We start from the raw sequence: 24,580 nt of genomic DNA, 5'->3' as shown, positions 1-24,580 counted from the left end.
GGTTACGCTCTAGATTATATTATGTTAGGATTATAGCAATAATCATTCTGTGTAGTTTCATTCAAAGTGATCGATGTGGTTGTGGATAAGAAGAATGGCATGATTAAACAATGGCTGTGTTGATGTAATTAGGTAACTACTGTTGATGATGATGACTTATGCTATTGAATTGCTAGCAATCTGATTGTTGTTTTAGGACTCATGTTGGTCGATGAAGTTAGTATGATTATATATGATGATTTGATAAGAATAGTTACTGTACATGATTGCTAGGACTTGTTAAGGTACGATGATTTGTTAGCTTAGTTATGAATGTGGGTTGGGTTGAACTTTACTAAAAATGGGCCGCCTAACTAAATCAAATTGAGTAAATAGTGGGTGCAGGCCGGAGTGTTGTGGGCCGCCGCACATCTGATGCGGGCAGGGCGTCAGGGGTATTTTGGTTGGGCCACACCGAGCCTAAGTGGAATATTAATCTGCGAATTATTAACCTGATTAATTGGCATGTTCTTGTGTTGTGGAGTTAAGTGCTAAATGTCTTGTAAATATAAAACTATGAGATGGATCCCCTTATGAACCGAGTTCATGCTAAGTGATTATTTGGTGACACTGGGTTGATAGGTTAACTATTATGACATGATTTACACGTGTGTGCTATATGTAATTTGATGGTATGTGAATAAGGGATGCATCAACTATTTGTACGTGTAATGTGTGGATTATGTGCACCCGAAACTGATAGTGTTGGTTATCATGGTAGGACGTGTGAAATCAATTGGTAAACAAGTAACTAATTTTACCGAGCAAAACCAAGGTGAGTTCACTACATTCGAGCATGCGTCCCAGTGGTTGGGGACAGTCAGTGGTTTGGGTAAAAAAACGGGTATATTGGTTAATATTCTCATCTATCATTTTTGTAAGTCCCTTATTATGTTACCTGGAGGGTAACGGGTATTAGTTGGCAGCGCTACTTAGGTTTGGCACCCTCACACCGCTCCTAGAGAGGACGGATGTGAACTAATGACCCAGTCGGGCCCAGTACTGGATAGGAGTACGTGGGAAAGGGCAGTCATGTACATCAGGAGCCGTCTTGTTCGGAATTGAGATATTAACAATATTACTTGCATTGGTTATTGAACTATTTTACATTCAACTGGTAACAAGCGTTCTCTTAAACTGTGGACTCGCCAGCCTTGTCTGATACACTTGTTGCATGCTCGCAGGTCGTTAGATATCTTGGATTTGGGAACTTGCTGTCTGGGATGCTGGAGTGGTCATGGGTCGAGCTACATGGAATCTCAATACAAGCTTAATGGTTTATGTACACATGGTCTACGAAACAGTTAATAAATGGGTCATGCTTCCGCTGTATACAATGAATGATATGTAATGTTTGTAACACTTTACGTTAATGAATGAAAGTTTTATCTAATTATATTTATGAGTTCAATGTGATTGGTGGCTTGGATCCTGGTACATCACACGCCTCGCGGGGGATTCCACATGTGGTGGGTGTGACAGTTAGCCCGGAGTATATTCTCCAGTTAACACATATTTGGTAAAAACATTATAATACTCTGCGGGTAATACCCTCCGCAGTTCATGGAAAGATAAAATAGTTGTGCGGGCAACACCCTCCGCATTACAAGGAAAGTAAGAACAACGTGGGCCGTAGCCTCGGTATTACAAATTTATTTCGAAATATTAAAAGTTCTTCAGAGAAAACATCGTTTGAGGTGCATCCCATTCCAAGTGCGGGGAACAGGAGTTCCGTCCATCTTCATGAGCGTGTATGCACCACTCTTTCCAACGGTTTTAACTTGGTAGGGTCCCTCCCACTTCGGAGACATCTTTCCCGTACCTTCGGCCAAGCTCGCATCATTCCTCCACATAACATAATCTCCTTCTTTGAATCGGACCTCTTTGACTTTTGAGTTGTAATGTTTTTCCAACTCTTTTTTGTATTTGGCTTCTCGGATGGCCGCGAGTTCTCTTCTTTCTTCGGCCAAGTCGAGGTTCATGCGGAGTTGTTGTTCGTTATTAACTTTGCTTAGGAGCATGCGAGGGGTAGGGATACTAACTCCGGCAGGAATGACTTCTTCCGTGTCATATGTTAGACTGAAGGGAGTTTCTCTGGTGCTTGTCTTAGGCATCGTTCTGAGTACCCACACGACATGCGGTAGCTCATCTGCCCAGGAGACTCCTTATTTTCCTAGACGCCTCTTTATACCATCAACGATGCTGCGGTTTGCCCTTTTCTACTTGTCCATTAGCTTGAGGATGGGCGACCGAAGCAAAGTTTTGCTCAATGTGCATTCTTTCAGACCAGGTTTTGAACGGTTTTTTCTGCAAACGGCTTCCCGTTATCACTAACGATACATAACGGCATTCCGTATCTACATACTATATTTTCCCAGACGAACCTCAGTATCTGATCTCCAGTGATGGATCGAAGAGGCTTGGCTTCGATCCATTTTGTGAAGTAATCAATGGCTACTAGCAAGAACCTTACTCCTCTTGTGGAAACAAGCAAAGGACCGACGATGTCGATTCCCCGTTTCTGAAACGGCCACGCCGAAGTCACAGGGACGAGTTTGTTTTTGGCCCGATGGCTGATGGGAGCGTGCCGCTGACAGTCTTCACATGTTTGCAACTCGTTAACAGCGCTTTGATGCATGCACGTCCAGAAATATTCGGCGTTCATTGCTTTTGCTACAACCATCCTTGGCCCGGAGTGGATGCCGCAGATGCCCCAGTGGATTTCTCTTATAACATAGCTGGCCTCTTCCGGAGTTAGACATCTTAGGAGCGGTCCTAAGAACGTCTTCCGATAAAGCTTTCCGTCATGAATTTGGTACTGTAGTGCCTTCACTTTCATCTTCCTGCTTGAGCCTTATCCTCCGGGAGCGTGTCGTTTTTTAGGTAATTGATGGAGAGGGTGAAACCCGAGCTTTAGAGTGTCTAAATATGATGTTTTATGTATATTTGATGTGTTTATTGCTTAGAATGAAGTAACTATGAGAATTTGTTGATTTTCAGGTTAAACACGTAATTCGATGCATTTACGATGGTTAAAGATGAAGTTAGTGAGCGTAGTGATGAAACGGAACAAGCATGAATGATTATTAAAAAGATATCATATCATTCGGGATTGGTTCACAACCGAAATGTAGCTTGAACATACAAGAAACGCGAAACATTGAAGTCTAGGGGCTAATTGGTCATTAAGTGAAAGTCATAAAGTGGTTTTACGTGAGTTTGAAAGAATGGACGTAGGCTACGGAATTTTAACTGTGGCCTACGGTTGTAAAAAGGCAGCAATCATCAAAAGAAATAGAAGCTACAAATCGTAGCTTACGTTTCACTTTCGTAGATTACGGTTGCTAAGAAAAGGGAATTGCACTAAAAAGTCAAGGGCGGCTATAGTTGAAAATAGAGTGGACTTGTTGGATTTTTAGTGGGCCGCATATGTGTGAAGGAGGGATTGGATTGGACGGCAGCGATATATGGTGACAACATCATAAACATCACATCATCATCTTTGACCGAGAATTTTGGGAGGATCTTTTTGGCAGCCGTCACTTGTGAACACCATCAATCATCATCACATCGTCCAACATCATCATCATTCTCTTTGACGGCAGCAAAGGTTTTTGGGCGGCGAACATAGGCAGACAAGAGGAAGAGGCACGCATAGAGAGGAGGACTTTTGGAGGGAACCTTAACACATCATCAATTCTACTCACATGAAAAGTAGCCGACAACATCATATCATTATCATTAATCGAAGTATATTGATTATTATTAGATTAATGAGGGTTTCAACCGGGTATCTAGCTTTTGAAGATCTTTTGTGTGAGATGAGCGGCTAGTCTTTTATGGTTTCCTCCGGATGGAGGGTTTTTGTAAGTTGGATAATTTTATGTGTTTTTGACAATCGTATAACTCGGTGATCTAAGCATTAGATGCTTTTCACCTTTGATTTGATTAATCAATTGTAACCGGTTGCATTTTATTTAACTTTAATCTTTGATCATTCAGTTCCTGAGAGTTCTAGTAATTGGGATATATTTGCTATGGGATTAGGGTTGGTAATTGTAACTGATAATTATTTGATAACCTCCCGTTATGTATTGACCGGAGTACTTAGTCGTTGATTATCACAATTGATGAATTAAGTTAAACACTTATGTCTATGTGAGTGTTTCGATTAAACACATAACTGAATCTAGCTACAAACCTGAAATCCGGAGGAACCATTGTTCTCTCCAACTGTTTACAACCTCGTATTTTCGTAGTTTGTTAGTTAATCAAAAAATCAAACCAACAACTGAGTTTTACTTTTTCACTAGTAGTTAATTAAAACTGAGCATTACACACTTTCCACAATCCTCCTCTAGTTCGATATCCGACTTACCCTAGCTATAGAGTTAGTTGGTTTTTGCATGTCCTTAACAACAGACATCAAAATGGCGTCGTTGCCGGGGAGGCGTGCGCAAAGTGCTTAGTGTTAAGTTCTAGTTTAGTTAAATATCCATAAATCCAAAAATAGTGTCTTTTTAGTTTGTTTTGTTTTGTTCGGATTTACGCGAGGTTTTATTGTTTTTGTTTGTGCAGGTGATCTAGTAAGTGTATGCATCATACTCGAAATTCCGGGAAGTCATCACCATTAGTGTTCGACCCAGAGATCGAGAGAACAGTAAAGCATACAAAACGAGTACTACATCGTGAGAACAAGATTCTACAATCACCTATACCAACATCTAAAGCAATGGAGAACTTAGCAACACCGGAGAAACAACCCGCAACTTCACAACCGCAACAATTCTCGCCAACACCTACCCAACCTTCACCAAACACTACCATACCACCACCACCACCACCACAGTCTACACAACCTACTTCTACATCTCCAGTACCATCATTCTCAACCTTTTTCCCAAACTTTGATAACAATCAATCAACTTCCACCCAAACAACATCTCTTCAACACCTAACTACAACCCAGACTGTCAATTTACAGCAGTCGTCTCCTTACGTTAGAATCATTCCCGATGACACTCCATAACCGATTCAAACTCAAGCACCTAATGCAACATCAATTCCACAAGCCACTCGACCGGTTATTTCACAACAAAGTCAGCCAATGCCAAATCTTTATAGATCAACCATCTATGATCAAGGAAATAACTCAGGTGATTTTGATGATGGCTATGAGGAATATGATAACTACATGGGTCAAAACGAGAGACAAGTGGGTAACACGGGTAGCTATGAGAGGCAAACAGTCGGATTGGGTGCGGCCGAGAGAGTCAATCAAGGGAACGTAGGGTATCAACAATATGTGCAACCAACGCCTATACAACAGATGCCACAACAGTATCATCAACCTGACCCACTCAATCAGCAGCCTGCTCCGAGAAGGCCGGTAGTGGACATTCCATTACCACCGCCGGCACCTCAGATGCAGGGTCAGGCAAGACCGCTGCCACGAAACTTACACCGACCAGTGATTTTACCGGAAGGAATTCCACGTCGAAATAATCAAGGTCCAGTTCGAGGTATAGAAAGCCACTTCAGGCCTGCTATAGTTAACAATCCATCACCGGTTGTGATCCCGCAATTGCAAGGAGGGCGGCCATTTGAAGTATGAACGCAATCAATATCCAGTCTGCCTAAGTTTCATGGTCACGCACATGAAGAACCATATTTACACATTGCTGCATATGATGCACGTTGCAACACAATCAGCAGCCAAGGGTTCTCAGTTGATGATGTGAAATTGGTACTTTTCCAATTCACACTTGAAGACAAAGCACAACAATGGTTTCATTCGCTACCGTCAGCTTCGATATTCACCTGGGGCGAAATGCAGCAGCAATTTTTAGATGAGTTCTATACTCATTTGCGTACTAACAATGCAAGGAAAGATATTCGAGCGTTTCGACAGCAGCCCGGTGAGTTATTTCACGAAGCATTCAATCGTTTCAAAATGATGCTCAAGAACTGTCCACATCATGAGATATATTTATGGGAGCTTATTAATACATTCCACGAAGGCCTAACAGATGAAGATGCCAGGGATGTAAATTCAATATCCAATGGTACTTTTGGAATGAATTAAGAAGAGGATGATTGGGAATATTTGGAAAGAACCGCAAGGGCGTCAAAACGCAAAGCTCAATCCTCTAGAAGTGCACGACATTCGACAGTGAGAGCAGTAGAGAATCCACCGGAGGTAAATGGTCAGTTTCCATTGTGTGGACATTGTGGAGATCTAGGGCATATAGCGGATCAATGCCCAGGCATAATTGGTGAAAATGAAGATGTGAACTATGTGCAAGGTGGGGGTGGTGGAAGAAATTTCAACATGCAATCCAACACATATCACCCGGGCCTTAGAAATCACCCGAATTTTAGCTATGGGAATGTGAATAATCAGCTAAATCCGGGATTTCAAGGCAACAATCAGTCTGGTGGTCAAAGAAACTTCAATCAGAACCGATTTCAGGGCAACTTTCAAGGTGGCTACCAAAATGATCAAAGAGGACAAGTTGGGTCGTCTAACACTTCGGGGGAGTAACGATATGATGGAGATGTTGAAATCAATTCAGCTTGACTTACAGAATCAAAGACTTGAATTGAAAAATCTTGTTCAGAAGGAGGAGATGCGAGATAAAGTTGTTCAGTCACTAAACACACAAATGGCTCAACTTGCAACTGATGTGAAGGAGCTGAAGCAGAATAGTGGGAAATTACCAAGTGATACAACACCAAATCCCGCTCATCAAAAGAAGGGCAGTCCAGTCGGTCAGGTAAGTACTTTACGTAGTGGTAGGAATTATCACAAGGTCGACACTCCACCACAGCCCATAGATGGTGTGGTGGAGGATTTAGGTGAAAATGGTGAGAGTGACGATGAGTCGGAGCCTAACATTGTTAAAAGTAATGGTAAAAACACCCGACCTACAACTTCTGAGCCAGTCAAGGCTAAGGAAGGGGAACCTATTCTACCTCCCTTTCCTGAAGCCTTGAAGGATCCGGGAACACGAAAATAATCAATAAAAGGGGACCTCAACCAGAGGAAATTTTAGAGATATTTAAACAAGTAAAAATCAACTTACCCTTAATTGATGCCATTAAACAGGTTCCGGCTTATGCTAAGTATCTAAAGGATTTGTGCACTCAAAAACGGCAGCACAAAGTCCTTAAAAAAGTGGATCTCACTGATGCAGTTAGTGCTGTATTGAATGGGGTCCTTCCACCTAAGCTACGAGATCCCGGGACGCCTTTAATTTCTATACAAGTTGGCGATTTTAAAATGAGTAGGGCGTTGTTGGATCTCGGAGCTAGCGTGAGTATCCTTCCGGGAAGCTTGTACGACCAATATGATTTTGGTCCACTGCGTCGTGCCGACACAACTGTTGTGTTGGCATATTTGACCCCTAAGCTTCCTCGAGGGATAGTTCGCGATGTCATAGTTAAGGTGGAAGAATTCTTTTTCCCGGTTGACTTTTTGGTGCTTGACTATGTTTCTACTGATAAAAACTATCAACCAAATGTTATCTTGGGCCGACCTTTCTTAGCCACTGCACATGCTCAGATCGATTGTCGCACCGGCACAGTCGACATGACATTCGGCAATAGAAAGGTCCGATTAAATGTGTTTTCTAATGTTTCTGACATGTTTCAAAGTGATGAATGTTTCATGGCAGATATTATAGATGGATGCGATCCTCATGTCGAGGATGAGATGCCCGAGTGTTGTTTGTTTTGTGACAGGGTAGAAGAAAATCACATGTGTGATTTGGAAGAGGAAGTTCGGAAGTTGGAGGCACAAGCAGTGCAAGAGAGAAGGCCTCCATGGTCCCACCAAGTGGAGAGCCTTCTAGCTGAGATCTCTTCGGGGTTGAAACCGTCACTAATCAGCCCACCAAAGGTAGAGCTGAAAGAGCTGCCCGCGCATCTAAAGTATGCATTCTTAGGAGAGGATCAGACTCTCCCGGTAATTATTGCAGCTAATCTGGAGAAGGAACAAGAAGAAGCACTACTGAAGGTGCTGAAGACCCATCGAGCTGCGATCGGGTGGACTCTCGCTGATTTGAAAGGTATAAGTCCTTCTGTGTGTATGCATAAAATTATTACTAATGCAGATGTGAAGCCTGCACGGGATACACAAAGGAGGCTTAATCCTAACATGCGAGAAGTGGTAAAGAAAGAGGTAATCAAGTGGTTGGACCATGGGATCATATATCCCATTTCAGATAGCGCATGGGTGAGTCCAACCCAAATGGTGCCGAAGAAAGCAGGCATTCAAATTGTCAAGGGTGATAATGGCGAGCAGATAGCCACCCGGCCGGTAACCGGGTGGCGGGTATGTATTGACTACCGGAAGTTGAACGCTTCCACATCAAAGGATCACTTTCCTTTGCCCTTTATTGACCAGATTGTCGAGAAATTATCAGGTCAGAAATTTTACTGCTTTCTTGATGGTTATTCAGGGTACAATCAGATAGCTATCCACCCTGATGACCAAGAAAAGACCACCTTCACATGCCCCTATGGCACATTCGCATTTAGGCGAATGCCATTCGGGCTGTGCAATGCCCCAGCCACCTTTCAAAGGTGTATGATGAGCATATTCTCGGATATGGTTGGGGACGCCCTAGAGATATTTATGGATGACTTTTCGGTCTTTGGGTCATCATTTGATACATGTTTAGATGAACTATCTAGGGTATTAGAGAGATGTGTCCAAACGAATCTAGTGCTCAGTTGGGAGAAGAGCCATTTTATGGTTCAAGAGGGTATAGTGTTAGGACATGTCGTGTCAAGTAAGGGGATATGTCACGGCCCTCGGCCCCGGTTTGACCCGGTTCAAGAGCCGTGGGACATGAAACCCGTGGTATTTAATTTAGGTGACAGCGGAAGTCTTTTAACATAGGATCTTTTAATCCTAAAAATGCCCGTTTAATATATTACATAAAGTTTTAGGGATAAAATCCCAAAATTTACAATAAGATGATTTCATAAGGAAATCTTTATTTCTCAAAATATGTTTTTTTATTTATTCACATTGAGCCACTTCTCTGAGCTTGTAGTGCTTCACGGCACTTTCCTTGGATCACAACAGATCACCTGAAACATGTTTGGAAAAGGTTTAGTCAGCGGGGAAATACTGAGTGAATCATTCAGTTTTACTGAAAACATTACTTTTGTTAAAATTTACAGTATTAAGAGCGATTACAATGTTTCTGATATCAAACCAACTACCCACAGTACTTGTCACTCGAACATCCATCGGTAGCCTCTTTGCCCGATGGTGTCTGTGACTATGGTCATATCACTCATTGGCTAACTCGTTGTCCAATAGTGACGGTTATCAAGTAATGTATACAAAACCCCACATACCGGCTGTAACTTGGTGATTACAAAGACTTAATCCCTGTAATTATAACTTTGAAAAATAATTTGGAGTTTTGTAAAACAGTTGATAAAAAGAGAATGACTCACATTGCAGAATTAACGAGCAAAGTACAAGCCTACTGATTTGCCTTGATTAACCTAATTTAACAATAATGCACACACAAACGGGTTAGTAACTAATACAGCAGTTACGACAATTCACGAGATTAAACCCTCACAATGATTTACAAGTGCAATACTTAATAATTCAACGGATTCACGACGAATAACAGAGCATAGTCCGAATTCGAACAACACTGAAATATTCAAGTCGAAATCACGACGAATAATCAAAGTACAAGCTCAATTTGAGCAGCACTCGGACAATCGTTGGATAGTTATAATCGATCGGACGTTGTATCGTAATAGCGATCGAGTTATTACCCTGATTGCGGCAGCACTTCGTGATTGTGTGTGTTATGGACTGTTTCTGCTTATAACGTACTATACACAACGAATTTCTTCGTCGAACTAACAACAGAATGCAAGTCCCAATGTCTGCTATTTATACTGATTTTTGGACACGCTTACGGACCGTAAGCCACTTCCCTTACGGTCCGTAAGGGAAGCAGTCTATTTATAGGCTAGCCAGGTTCGGGACTAGCTATGCTGAGTTGACAGTTTTTAAATTTAAAATTTTGACAACGAGATTTATTGATAATCGTCACTAGGGTTTTACCCCCCTGAGTTTTAGGGGCCCTGATCCTGATTCCGATTGTTCTGAAAATTTTTTAGGGTTAATGCAGAATCACTTGGGTGTCTCAATTAGGGTTTCCTTAATAGATAATTATTATTCTAAGTATTATTTTTAGTGAGAGTTGTTACATCCTCCCCACCTTAAGAAAAAACTCGTCCTCGAGATTTATTGGAATAAATGAGGATATTTGTGTTTCATTTCTGATTCTAGCTCCCAAGTGTATTCTGGTCCTCTCTTTGAATTCCATTTGACTTTGACCAGCACTAGTCGTTTGTGCTTGAGAAACTTGACTTTTCTATCTTCGATTTGTAGTGGTTTTTCTATGAATTTTAGTTTTTCGTTTACCTCTACATCTTGAAGAGGTACTACCAGGGATTCGTCTGATAAACATTTCTTGAGATTGGATACATGAAATACATCATGTACTCCAGCTAGTTCTTCTGGTAGTTGTAAACGATAAGCAACTGGTCCTATTCGTTGGATCACTGAGAATGGTCCTACGTATCTTGGACTTAGTTTTCCTTTCTTACCGAATCGTACTATTCCTTTCCAAGGAGAAACTTTCAATAGTACTTTGTCTCCGATTTGAAATTCTAATGGTTTGCGACGGTTGTCTGCATAGCTCTTCTGACGATCTCGAGCCGTCTTTAGTCTTTCCTTGATTTGAGTTATCTTGTCGGTGGTTTCTTGTACGATTTCTGGACCTGATAGTTGATTTTCTCCTATTTCTGCCCAACATACTGGAGTTCTGCACTTGCGTCCATACAGTGCCTCGAATGGAGCAATTTCAATGCTTGAATGATAACTATTGTTATAGGAGAATTCAATTAAAGGTAAGTGGTTATCCCAATTACCACCAAAATCTATTACACATGCTCGGAGCATGTCTTCCAAAGTTTGTATCGTCCTTTCACTTTGTCCGTCGGTTTGTGGATGATATGCAGTACTCAGATTTAGTCGGGTTCCCATTGCTTTCTGGAAACTAGTCCAGAAATGGGAAGTGAAACGACTATCCCTATCTGATACAATGGAGAGCGGAACTCCATGTAAAGATACTACTTCATCTACATACAACTTTGCTAACCTTTCCATGCTAAAGGTTTCTTTCATTGGTAGAAAGTGAGCTGATTTGGTTAATCGGTCCACAATTACCCAAATCGCATCATTACCTTTTCTGGTTTTGGGTAACTTAGTAATAAAATCCATTGTTATGAGTTCCCATTTCCATACAGGCATTTCTAATTGTTGTAGTAGTCCTGAAGGTTTCTAATGTTCGGCTTTAACTTGGGAACAGGTTAAACACTTAGATACGTATTCGGCTATATCCTTTTTCATACCTATCCACCAGAAATTCTTCCTTAAATCCTGGTACATCTTATTATTTCCTGGATGTATAGTATACCTAGATTTATGAGCTTCTTCTAAAATCTTATTTCTTAATTCTCCTTGCTTAGGTACCCAAATTCGTTTCTTATGGAATTTCCAAATTCCATCATTTCCTTGTTCTAGTTCTTTAATGTAACCTTTCATTCCTTCTGCTTCGTCCTTGATTGCTGTTTCCTAAATTTCCTTTAATTGCTCCATTAAATCTATTTGTAGATTTGATCTAAGAGCACGGACTCACTTTTGCTTCTCATGATACTTACGACTTAAGGCATCCGCGACTACGTTTGCCTTTCCTTCGTGATATTGAATATCACAGTCGTAATCACTTAGGGTTTCCATCCATCTTCTTTGTCTCATATTTAACTCTTTTTGCCCAAATATGTATCTTAAGCTTTTATGATCTGTATAAACAGTAAACTTACTTCCATACAAATAATGTCTCCAGATTTTAAGGGCAAAAATTATGGCTCCTAATTCTAAGTCATGAGTCGTATAATTCTCTTCATGCTTTTTCAATTGCCTAGAGGCATACGCAATTACCTTCTTGTGTTGCATCAACACACATCCAAATCCTAACCTTGAGGCATCACAATATACTTCGAAATCTTCTATTCCTTCTGGTAAGGCTAAAATTGGAGCATTTGTCAGGCGGTGTTTTAAAATCTTAAAAGCTTCTTCTTGTCTAGGTCCCCATTCAAACTTAACGGCTTTACAGGTCAACTTAGTCAAGGGTACAACTATCTTAGAGAAATCCTTAATAAATCTTCGGTAGTATCCAGCTAAGCCTAGAAAACTTCTAATTTCCATAGCTGTTTGTGGGACCTTCCATTTAGTGATTGCTTCTATTTTAGCAGGATCTACATGAATTCCTTTGTGATTTACCACATGACATAAGAATTGCACTTCTTGCAGCCAAAATTCACATTTCGAGAATTTGGCATAGAGCTTTTCTTTTCTTAATAAAGTTAAGAGTACATGTAGGTGCTCGCAATGTTCCTTCTGGCTTTTGGAATAAATAAGTATATCATCGATGAAAACGATCACAAATTTATCAAAGTATGGTTTACAGATCCTATTCATCATGTCCATGAATGCTGCTGGGGCATTCGTTAGTCCAAAGGGCATGACTGTAAACTCATAATGACCATACCTAGTTCTGAAAGCAGTTTTAGGTATGTCCTCCTCTTGTACCTTCAGTTGGTGATATCCGGATCTTAAGTCTATTTTGGAAAAATATCTAGCTCCTTGAAGTTGATCAAAAAGATCATCAATCCTAGGTAATGGGTATCGATTCTTAATTGTAACCTTATTTAATTCTCTATAATCGATACACATTCTCATCGATCCATCCTTCTTTTTCACAAACAACACTGGTACTCCACAAGGGGATGAACTAGGTTGTATAAATCCTTTGCTTAGTAATTCGTCTAATTGCTTTTTCAGTTCTAGCATTTCGGTGGGTGCTAATCGATAAGGTGCCTTGGCTATTGGTGTAGTACCCGGGATTAAATGAATTCTAAACTCTACCTCTCTATCGGGTGGTAACCCAGGTAATTCTTCTGGAAAAACATCTGGGTACTCTGAAACTACAAGGATATCCTGGAGTTCCTTACTTTTAGTGTTAATGCTTACAGAAATCATATACACCATTTCTTGTTTTCTCAAGTAGCTAGCCAATTTCATTACCGAGATGAATTTTAGTGGCTTTCGATGTCTATCTCCTGTAATTAGAATTACTTCTCCTGTGGAGGTACGAATTTCTACGGAATTCTTATCACAGAGGATTCGAGCATGGTTGGCTATTAACCAATCCATTCCTAATACCACGTCGAATCCGGCTAATTTCATAGGTAATAAGTTTGCAGAAAACTTATGGCCTAATAGTTCTATTTTTCCTTTTTGCAAAACTCTATCTATGTTAACAGAATTCCCTTCTGCGGTTTCGACCGTAAAAATCTGCCTAAGGGTGGTTAAAGGTAAATTAAGAGCTTGGTAGAATGAAGTATTAATAAAACTTTGGTTTGCACCAGAGTCAAATAATACTTTTGCAAATACGTCGTGAACCAAGAATGTACCAGCTATCACATCTGGGATGAGTTCGGCTTCTTGAGTGGTCAACTGGAATGCTCGGGCATTCTTCTTGGTTGTCCCTTCAGTTGGTTTGCCTTTGTTATCTGTTGGTTTAATCAATTTAGGGCAGTCGGGTTTGAAATGCCCCGCTTCTCCGCAGTTATAACAGACCCTGGTCTTTCTCCTACAATCTTCCTCACGATGTCCTATCATTTTGCAGAAATTGCAGGTCACGTTACATCTTCCAAAATGTTTCTTTCTACAATTTCTGCAGAAAGGAGGTGACGATGATTGCCCTGTTCCTCTTTTCTTAGTATTACCCACACGAAATCCTTGGGTAATCTTCTGAGCCAATTCCTTCTTTCGATCTTCTTCTCTCGTGCGTACCAGTTCATCGGTTAAAGTATTAGCTAACTCCACAGCATCGTCAATAGTGCGTGGTCTTGCAGCCTTAACGATGTTACGGATTTCACTAATTAATCCCCAAATGTAACGGGAAATGAGTACCGGTTCTGGCGAAGCCAGGGTAGGTACCACTCTCGCATATTCGAAGAATGTCGAAGTATATCCCCGACAATCTACGCCTATCATACGATGACTCAGGAACTTGTTGGCCATTTGTTCCTTTTCGTATTCGGGACAGAATTTTCTTTCTACCAGACTTTTAAATTCTTCCCAATTCATCGCATAGGCCACCCTTCTTCCTTTTGCTTGTAGCACTGTGTTCCACCATTCTAGCGCCCCTTCTTTGAATAGATTCAAAGCATACATCACTTGGTCTTCTTCAGCACATTTACCTATTGCAATTACTGCTTCGGTTTTCTCTAACCAACGCAGTACTGCAGTTGCTCCTTCGTTACCTGCAAATTCAGCAAGTTTGCAAGCAAGAAATTCCTTGTAAGTGCAACCAGGCGTTGCAGCTTTCATTTTCTTAGGCGGTGGAGCCTGTCGTGGATTATTATTGTCATGATTGCCGCCTCCATTTACACTATGACTAAAATTGTCTTCTTGGGTACGTTTACTAGGAATGATTTGCTGCGGTTCAACAGGTTTCTGAGCAGCAGCCATGATTACAGGAATAGCATTAGCTATCCCTTGAGTGATGATATTTTCAATATCTTGACTAGTCATGTATTGGTTTTCCTGATTTTGCTCAGATTGATTCTCTTCATTAACTGGTTCATTACTAGCGTTTTCCATCTGATAATTGGTATAAGTGTAATTTATTAGTGTCAAATAATTGCTAGTTAAATATGACAAAGCAATTACACATAAACACATAAAACCTTACAACACATATCTATAACCAAAATTGTCGATTTTCTCGACTTCTACTTTGTTTGATAAATTATATAGGCGTCAATACACACTATCTTTCTTACAATGTTTTATTTCCCATTTTACAGAGTTAGATTTCACTATTACTATTATTATACAAACAGACTTTCCAACCCCACTATTCTTTGATCAACTGGCAGTTCAGTAGTGACGTTCCCTCTCGTCATACTTCCAAGAGATTTGTTCCCCTATTTCTCGGATCCTATTTCCTGTACCTATCAGTTCTTCACCAAACTGATGAAGTTCGGCCAGGTTTTCATAGCTCATTGGCGGGTTGGGGATAGGTTCTAGATCAAATTGAGGAAGTAAAGTATAGGGACTATTAATCAAATTTTGGAATTGCCAATCATTTGTCCACCACTCTTCCATTTGGCCTAAAGGTCGGGTGTGGATTAGGGGTCTGGAATAGCTGGTTCTAAGTTTATTGGGAATTGGGCTGTGGCAGGGTAAGAGTAGAGATTATTGTTAATAGGTTCTATGACATCACAATTCGCCAGTAGACGGTCTATTTCGTCTTGGAATGTGATCTCCTCAGGTTGTTTAGAGCTCTCTCCGATCTCTATTCCCTTTTGCTTCCTATCTTCCCTTATTTCTATTTCTGCTTGTTTGGAACTCTCTCCAGTTTCTATTTCTTTTCCTTTGCTCATAGGATTTTCTATTTTAGGAAGTCTCCTAGTGGCTGGCTTCCTCCTGCGTACTTTTCTCCATCCTACATATCTTCTTCTCTTTTTAGGTTTGGCTTTTTCCAGCGGTGGAGCTTGGAATTCCAGGGGTTCCTCTATGTCAGCAATGTAACCAGTAAAGTCGTGGGAGACTTCAATTGGTACTGGATAGAGGTTGAGTTTCTGGAATGCTTCCGATATCTCATTCATGCTGGATAGCATATATGCAAAATGCACAAAAATATTAAGTTAAAACTTTGGAACAAAGTTTAAGAAATAAACATTGAAGTTTTATTGCATACCACTTTATACAAAGGATAATCAGGAAAAAGAACACACTATGTTTTGATTTATGTGACACCTGTGTCACTTCAACCATCAAACAAATACCAAATCAATGAAATATTGTATTTCATACTTGGGATTTGTATAAATATGTGTATCGTTTGCACATATTAATTCTTGTTCGATTTCGGGCTTTAAATCGCTTTCTGGAAGGTTATACGCGATCTGATGCGTAAAAATAACCAGTTTAATGCAACAAACACTCCGGAACAGTGAAATAGGCTTAACATACCTTAAATAACCCTTACATAACTTAGAAATAAGTTTTGGATGGTTTGGTATGCCGAAATCGAGTTTATTCGCTTACAGGGACTAAATTCGACAAACTGCGAAAGTATGTCAATTTGTACTGTAACAGACCTTCCGGAACTTGATCATAAGTTAAACACACCCTAAATATCCTTTACATATCCTAGAAATAGGCTTTGAGGTGTTCGGTGTGCTAAAATAAACTTTATGCCATTCAGGGACTAAAAGCGTCAAAAAGTGCATAAGTTTGCATTTTCGCGCATATCTTACGTTCTGAATATATCCGGACATCCAAAAATTTATGTAATTATTAAAATATTTTATTTTAGTGATTGGCATGATAAAATTCCATTCGTCGCGTAATTTGGATCGTTTTTGCGTTCATTACGATTTCCGTCGTAATTAACCGAACAACGCAACCGTACGACCAAACGAACCGACATCCGAGATGTTTTGAGCATATTTTAAGATCCCTATACATTAACTTTATTTTAGAGCCTTGAAATGGGGTTAACGGGACTTAAAAGTGCAAAAAAATCAAGTTTTACAAGTGCAGGGGCCATTTTTGAAATTTCTGACTAGATTCAATGAACCTAGTCCAATTTTGAAGGGTTGATGGTTTTAACCCATGGTTTTGCAAAACCATGGGCTGGTATTTAATAGTTTATAAAATACTATGGGCCATTCTAGGGGTGCCCATGGTATTACAAAACCATGGGCACATGTGTACAGTTGAGATTAAATCACGTTTTTCGACGAACGATCTTAACGGTTCAAGGAAATCTATAAATACCCACCCTCACTTTCTTCCCAAAGCACACTTGAATCTGATTTTGGCTCTCTAAGTTGAAGTTTATGCTTCATACCTGAGAGTAAATCGGATCAAGAGCTTGCGGGGACCTTTTGTAAGTATTCTTTCGTTCTTTTCATTCGTTTTTATCGTTAAAGTCAAACTGCGTTTGACTTTATGCTTTGACCAGTTTATGGTCAACGCGAAGTTCCTTTGAACTTCATAACGTGAGCGTAATCACGATGGTTATAGTCCCTAATGACTATACCTACTGATTTCCACGTTATCTAGGCTCAGTGACGAGTCGTAGTTTCGGCCAAAATGCGTTTCCTCGCGTATTTTGTAACCAAACTACTCTAGGGTATTAAAACTGTTTGTTTTAATACCAAACCTGTTTTCTAACTTTACTAAACATGTTCTAGCGTGTTTAGCTCGTCGCTTTTAGATTTGTGCTTGTTTAAGGTCGTAAAGGTAAGCGATCTAATCAATCGCTTAAACTTTCGAACCCGACCCATTTGGTCGATCATTAGGATCCGACCAAACACTTTAGGTGACCATAGTTGTATAGGGAATAACCTTCCGAGGTTATACCTTATGGTCACGTCGTTTAAGTAGTTGTATGATAAGTAGTTCTTATGCCTTAGGTAAATTACCAAAATGCCCTTTTACGCCAAAATTCATTTTAAGCCTATATAACATAATTTTTGGTATCTAAACTGATTTAACAACAATATTAAACATGTTAAGGCATATTTTACTTGTCATAGGACTAGTTAGGCATTCCAAACGCGTTTTACGCAGACGACGCGTTAAAGTAGCGTAAGCTACCCAAACGGGTCGTAATGGGTCGTAAGCACTTAGGATAAGTTTCGTTTTAGTATGTAGGCTTTGTTAAACCATACTACATAAGTTCCCACACTTATTTGGTTTACGAACCCTCGTACTATCCGATCTTCCGAGTTAGGTCCGGTTATTAATGTAGTTACCTATACTAGGTGTCGTTTGATTCCGTGATCTTCTAGCATTGCTTGGTGGTTATCCTAGGACTTCTAAGCAATCTCAAGTGAGTACATAGTCCCCTCTTTTACTGTTTTCCAAACATATTGGGGTGAAACACATGTGCCTACTTGTTAACTTTCGTGCTTTCCATGTTTTATATCATACACTTGCTATTTTCATTAGTACACTATTAGTACATGATTTCACTATGTTTTTGCTATGTATTCCCATTCTGTGCATACTTATTACATCGTTTTACATGACGTTTCATGCTTTGTATGTTCATCATACTTAGTACATTTTACATCACATGCTATGTATGCCCATTTGTCACTTACTTAGTACATTGTTTGTACATTTTTACCTATGGTTTAGTTGATACATATTACACTTGCCATACATGACATTATGTTTACACATTATTTGATTGACATTTGACATAGACATTTTGATATCGATATACACATTCCATGGACTACATTTTGACATAAACATTTTGACATTGTTTTCACAAAGACATTTGACAATTGGTTTAGACATGGGCAATTTACATTGGAGGTTTGTTTGGGTAAGTGATTTAAGTAACGAGACGTATGTAATGTGATATAAGCATGGTGGATACGCCGCTGGTACTTCCTATATATAAGTGCTTGTATTATATTACATGCCGTAGCGTTATTTAATTCATTCAATTTGGACTTATACATTTTTACACAAATAACATATTTTTCACAAGGCTTGTTTTACAAAACAGTTTGTTTTATACAAACTCATTTTACTTAGTTATTTATTTAACCTTACATCATTTTTTTACTATACATATCTATCATCGCCTTTCAAACGATTTATAAAACAAAACTTTTTACAAGGATCATGACTGACTTTTGTTAAACAACTTTTTCTCAACTTATAAGTCATGAATCCTAATTCAACAAAACCTATGTACTCGCCGGCATTTTTATGCTGACGTGTTTTCACATGTGTTTCAGGTACAATAGTTGGTGATATATGATGATGATATTGGTGTATACTCACATAGGAATGGACAAGGCCTTAGTGACATTAAAAGATGCAAGACTAGTTAATTATGTTGTGTTTCCTTGTTGTTAAGACATTGTAACTCATTTAATTTAATAAAACGAAATTTGTTTAATCCATGGTTGTGAAACAATAATTCTGTTACAACACTCCCCGACGTTTCCGCCACGTTTTGTTGTTTTACGTGGTCGGGGTGTGACAATTTATTTATTTACGGAGTAGTGATTTTCTACTAGATTAGGCCTATGGGTATTTTAGAGGTTTGCATTTTCTGCTACGGTGGCTAGCATATAGAGATTTGCCCATTTTTCATCTAATTCGTCCTCCCAAGGTGGACTAGTAACAAATTCCTGGATTTCTGGATTAAACCTCACTTTCTTGACTTGGGGTTTCTTTATTTTCTCCTGACCCTTCCTAAGAATTGAATTTCTTTTCTCTGGGGTAAGAGGATTTTCATAATTTGCTTTACGAACAAAAATTCCTTCTTTTAGATCTGCTGGGGGTTTGGAGGAAGAGGTTCCTTTTTCTGTGGTTGTAGTGTCTAATTTGTGGTAGATAGCAGAAAGCTTTTGTTTACAAATACTGTATCTAATAAATAATCAGTTAATAATCACATATAATCACAAAATAGCAATTAGTAAAATTAAGTATTTTGTTAAATACTTAATTTATAGGCTTAAATCAGTGGCTCTGATACCACCTTTTCCTGTCACGGCCCTCGGCCCCGGTTTGACCCGGTTCAAGAGCCGTGGGACAGGAAACCCGTGGTATTTAATTTAGGTGACAGCGGAAGTCTTTTAACACAGGATCTTTTAATCCTAAAAATGTCCGTTTAATATATTACATAAAGTTTTAGGGATAAAATCCCAAAATTTACAATAAGATGATTTCATAAGGAAATCTTTATTTCTCAAAACATGTTTTTTTTTTATTTATTCACATTGAGCCACTTCTCTGAGCTTGTAGTGCTTTACGGCACTTTCCTTGGATCACAACAGATCACCTGAAACATGTTTGGAAAAGGTTTTGTCAGCGGGGAAATACTGAGTGAATCATTCAGTTTTACTGAAAACATTACTTTTGTTATAATTTACAGTATTAAGAGCGATTACAATGTTTCTGATATCAAACCAACTACCCACAGTACTTGTCACTCGAACATCCATCGGTAGCCTCTTTGCCCGATGGTGTCTGTGACTATGGTCATATCACTCATTGGCTAACTCGTTGTCCAATAGTGACAGTTATCAAGTAATGTATACAAAACCCCACATACCGGCTGTAACTTGGTGATTACAAAGACTTAATCCCTGTAATTATAACTTTGAAAAATAATTTGGAGTTTTGTAAAACAGTTGATAAAAAGAGAATGACTCACATTGCAGAATTAACGAGCAAAGTACAAGCCTACTGATTTGCCTTGATTAACCTAATTTAACAATAATGCACACACAAACGGGTTAGTAACTAATACAGCAGTTACGACAATTCACGAGATTAAACCCTCACAATGATTTACAAGTGCAATACTTAATAATTCAACGGATTCACGACGAATAACAAAGCATAGTCCGAATTCAAACAGCACTCAAATATTCAAGTCGAAATCACGACGAATAATCAAAGTACAAGCTCAATTTGAGCAGCACTCGGACAATCGTTGGATAGTTATAATCGATCGGACGTTGTATCGTAATAGCGATCGAGTTATTACCCTGATTGTGGCAGTACTTCGTGATTGTGTGTGTTATGGACTGTTTCTGCTTATAACGTACTATACACAACGAATTTCTTCGTCGAACTAACAACAGAATGCAAGTCCCAATGTCTGCTATTTATATTGATTTTTGGACACGCTTACGGACCGTAAGCCACTTCCCTTACGGTCCGTAAGGGAAGCAGTCTATTTATAGGCTAGCCAGGTTCGGGACTAGCTATGCTGAGTTGACAGTTTTTAAATTTAAAATTTTGACAACGAGATTTATTGATAATCGTCACTAGGGTTTTACCCCCCTGAGTTTTAGGGGCCCTGATCCTGATTCCGATTGTTCTGAAAATTTTTTTGGGTTAATGCAGAATCACTTGGGTGTCTCAATTAGGGTTTCCTTAGTAGATAATTATTATTCTAAGTATTATTTTTAGTGAGAGTTGTTACAGGATAGAAGTCGATAGAGCAAAAGTGAGAGTCATTTCTACTTTACCTCCCCTTACTAATGTCAAGGGCGTTCGTTCCTTTTTAGGACACGCTGGATTTTACCATAGATTTATTAAGGGCTTTAGTGTCATAACGAAACCTTTATGTAATCTATTGTTAAAAGATTTTCCGTTCGAATTCGATGATAAATGTTTAAATGCTTTTAATGTATTAAAGGAACAATTGGTACAAGCCCCAATCTTGCAATCACCCGATTAGACAAAGCCGTTTGAAATAATGTGTGATGCAAGTGATTTCGCTATTGGGGCTGTACTTGGCCAACGAGTAGATAAGAAGCCGGTAGTTATCTACTACGCAAGCAAAACCCTCTCCGATGCTCAGTTGAATTATACCACAACGGAGAAGAAGTTGCTTGCTGTTGTTTATGCTTTGGATAAATTCCGGTCTTATATTTGTGGAAGCAAGGTAATTGTTTACTCTGATCATAGTGCAGTCAGGTACCTAATGGAGAAAAAGGATGCCAAACCGAGACTGATTCGGTGGGTCCTACTGTTGCAAGAGTTTGATCTCGAAATCAGAGACAAGAAGGGGTGTGAAAATGTAGTTGCTGACCATCTGTCACGACTACCGGTTGAAGTGGAGGATTTCACACCCGAGATCAATGAGCATTTTCCGGATGAGTTTATAATGGCTGCGAGTTCCGGACCTTGGTATGCTAACTTTGCAAATTATCTTGTTTCAGGTACGATACCAGATGCGTGGAATAAGCGTAGGAAGCAACAATTCCTGCCGCAGGTGAAGAATTATATTTGGGATGAACCGGACTTGTTCCGAATTGGTGCTGATCAGATTATTAGAAGATGTGTGCCCGAGACAGAGTTCTTGGAAGTATTACAGCATGCTCACTCATCTGCATGTGGCGGTCACTTTAGCGGACAAAAGACAGGCCATAAAGTTCTTGAAGCTGGTCTTTATTGGCCAACCATGTTTAAAGACGCATTTGAGTTTGTTAAACATTGTCCGAATTGTCAAAAGATGGGTGGGATTTCAAAAAGGGATGAAATGCCAATGCAACCAATCTTGGTTGTTGATATTTTTGATGTTTGGGGAATTGATTTTATGGGACCGTTTCCCAATTCGAATGGTAACCTATACATCTTAGTGGCGGTTGATTATGTTTCAAAGTGGATTGAAGCAATTGCCACTAAGACAAATGATCATACCGTTGTTTGCAAGTTTGTCCATTCAAACATCATTTCCAGGTTCGGGGTTCCTCGGGTGATAATTAGTGATGGAGGATCCCACTTTAAAAACTTTAATTTTGGCAAACTCTTAAAACGGTACGGCGTTGACCATCGAATTGCTACACCATATCATCCACAAACGAGTGGACAGGTTGAAGTGTCGAATAGGCAAATTAAAGAAATTTTGCAAAAGACGGTGAGAACTGATCGTAAGGATTGGTCATGTAAACTGAATGACGCTTTATGGGCATATCGCACCGCTTATAAAACTCCTATCGGCACTACACCCTATCGTTTGGTGTATGGAAAGGGTTGTCATTTACCCTTAGAGATTGCATATCGTGCTTTGTGGGCTGTTAAACAAGTGAATACTGACTATTCTGATGCAGGTGCCCACAGGTTGTTAAAATTGAGTGAATTAGAGGAATTACGCAATGAGGCGTATGACACCGCAGCCGCATACAAGGACAAGATGAAGGCGGTGCACGATGCAAAGCTGAGGTGTTTGACGTTTTCAGTAGGTCAAAGAGTTTGGTTATTTAACTCTCGCCTTAAACTGTTTCCAGGTAAATTAAGGAGTAAATGGACCGGACCGTTCGTCATTACACGAGTCGGACAATACGGAGATGTGGAAATCGAGGATCCGAAGGACTAACGAAGACAAGTAGTTAATGGTCATCGGTTGAAACCGTATCTAGACGGTGATGATTTGAATCCGTTACCCGAAGAGGTGAGCTTTCTTGAAGGCGCACCGGAATACACGACTGACTGAGGGTCTTGAGAGGTCTGGCTGAAGACCTAAAACTTAGCGCTCTCGGGAGGCAGCTCGAGGATGTAGAGCAATGTACCTTGTTTTGTGTTGTTTTGTGTTGGTGTTGTGTTTGTGTTTTGTCAGGTTCTTGATTCTATCTTCACGGATGCAATAATTCAAGTGTGGGGATGTTTCGCAACATCCCCGGTGAGATGTCAAAGAATCTATGGAATACGTCTATTCCGGTTAAAGCACAACAGTCGCATCACTACAGACACATGATCAGGTGCATGTGTTTATCTATCTTAATTTGTCTTTGGTGTGTTTTGTTGTTTTGGGTGGTGTGAAACTTTGTTTTGTTTAGGGGATGTGTTTTGTTTGTTTTGTTATGAGTTAGCCGTTCATTTAGGATAGTTTGTTTGTTTTCCCGGGCTATATTTTAAAAGCACCATACATTGGGGACAATGTATCCCAAGTGTGGGGATGGGGGAGCCCGGGAAGGGATTTGTGGATAAAGCTTTGAAGCGATTGAAAGTGGTTGAAATCGATGAAAATGAAATTGAAAATTTTAAAATTTTTCATCACCTTAAACAAGCTAATTGGATACGAAAATCTGAAGTTTCAATCACTAAGAGGCTTCTTACTGGTAGTAGACTAAATTAGTCCCTTGTCATGGTTATCCCTTTAAGTTTCATGAGAGTAGGTTTGACAAGTGTTTTATAGGAAACAAGTTGAAAAGAGATGTCTATCTAGGGGTAACATGTTTTAATTGCATATGCTACATGTCGTCAACCTTTTTACCTTTTCTTGGTGAGATCTTGAGCCTGTAGATGGATAGGATAATTATATGCTGAATTCATTTGTTGAGTGTAGGCTACGTGTCATTCTGTGTTAGAACTTGTATGATTCGATGCATGCTGAGACTGTGGGTTTGACATGTGCACATGTGTGATAAAGGCATTAGGATTTTCCTGTTACACCATTTGTGTTTGTGTTTCGTTTGTGTTATTCACCAAATTTCCCTTAGTAGCCCTGTTGAGCCTATCTACCTTTCGTTTGTTTACCCATTGTCTATTGTGAAAAACTGGCCGTGATGATATTGCTATAAAAAAAGAAAGAAAAAAAAAGTTGAAAAAGAAAAAAATAGAAAAAATATGTGAAAAAAAATGAAAAAGAAAAGAAAGAAAAAAAATATAAGTATTGTGAATATAGTTTATGTTCTTGGGCAGAAACCAACCCAATAGTATAAGATGTGTTTGAATAAAGTATCACGGTTTGGTTATTGTTTGTAAGCCAATTAGAAAAGAAAAAGAACCTAAAAATATATTCCTACCTTTACCCTAAGCCAAAACCCGAAAGTCCTTTTGATATGTGCCAAGTTAGATGATACA

General features: G+C 39.4%; 1 pseudogene; it reads left to right on the top strand.

The window, feature by feature from the left end:
• LOC118490481 overlaps positions 1-23,093 on the top strand; it is a 110,587-nt pseudogene extending 87,494 nt beyond the window's left edge.
• The last annotated feature ends 1,487 nt before the right edge of the window (positions 23,094-24,580 follow it).

Source organism: Helianthus annuus, chromosome 3 (assembly GCF_002127325.2).
Source record: "Helianthus annuus cultivar XRQ/B chromosome 3, HanXRQr2.0-SUNRISE, whole genome shotgun sequence".
Taxonomy (NCBI): Eukaryota; Viridiplantae; Streptophyta; class Magnoliopsida; order Asterales; family Asteraceae; genus Helianthus; species Helianthus annuus.
Note: the sequence above shows the minus strand (reverse complement) of the source record. Positions and strands in the feature narration are given on the sequence as shown.